This window comes from Paraphaeosphaeria sporulosa (assembly GCF_001642045.1).
Source record: "Paraphaeosphaeria sporulosa strain AP3s5-JAC2a unplaced genomic scaffold CC84scaffold_5, whole genome shotgun sequence".
Lineage (NCBI taxonomy): Eukaryota > Fungi > Ascomycota > Dothideomycetes > Pleosporales > Didymosphaeriaceae > Paraphaeosphaeria > Paraphaeosphaeria sporulosa.
The window spans coordinates 1,223,327-1,224,455 of NW_017253364.1; positions in this window are offsets into that span (position 1 = coordinate 1,223,327).

The following is a 1,129-nucleotide window of genomic DNA, read 5'->3' on the forward strand; positions in this document are numbered from 1 at the left end:
GTCTTAACTTATATAGGGCTAGTAGTAGGCTCTCTTAATAAGCTTAAGTATCCTATATACGCCAAAATGGCCTGCCATACACGTGTTATAGTTCTGGAATAAAATCTCTTACCTAATAGCTGGCTTATCTAGGACGTACACCCTACCTTTATATCTTAGGACTTTTTCTTTATCTAGGCGCCAAACGTGCGCCTTACTATGGTTTTGGGTACTATTCTCCTTCTCTAAGTAGGTAATACGCTCTATGGTAAAGGCGTCCCTCTACTATAGCTACCTTATCTTGGTAAGTAGATTAGACCCTACTATTATAGGTTCACTACTAACTAATACCCTGGCTAGTAAGCGTGGTACGTATGGCGTATACTCTATAGTACTAGTAGTAGGGACCTTTATAGTTCTATAAACACTAGCTACGTGCGTCTTATACGCGCCTAATGAGCTAAGCTCGTTTATGGGTCTACTCGCCCTACTATACTTAGTCCTTAACAGTAGTTTGTTCTATAAGGTAGGTAATAAATGGGTTAGTAATAGGTTCTTTTATATATAATCTGCCCTCCTTAATGGCCCGTCTACGGGATTTATTTTCCCTAGGTGGTGTTCCACCTTAAAATTAAAGGCTACTAGGTACATCACCTAATAAGCCTATTATAGGTTTAGCTTCTATATAGCGCGTATACTACGCAAGTTATTATAGTTACTTAGTACCTAAATGGTGTGCTATGTGCTATCTAAGTAGTGTCTCTACTATTTGAAATAGTAAACGATTGTAAGTAGCTTAAGGTTATAAACCTCATAATTAAGCTCTATGGCTTAAAGTTTTCTTAATATAAAAGTAACTAGGTGCCACTTTTAATCCTTAAATAGCTGTAACAGGATACTAGAGATTATAAAAGTTGATGCATCTATCTCTAGTTAAATTGCTAGTGTGGGATTAAAATAGCGTAGGATAGGCGCGCTTAAAAAGCATTCTTTAAGCTTTCTAAAGGCATTATCAGCCCTTACGTCCTATTAGAATTCTTAATCCTTCTTAAGTAGGTCTAAAAGGGGGGTAGTTTCTCTTATATAGCCCTTAATAAAGCGCCTATAAAAGTTTATAAACCCTAAAAATGACTAGAGTTCTTTTATATTT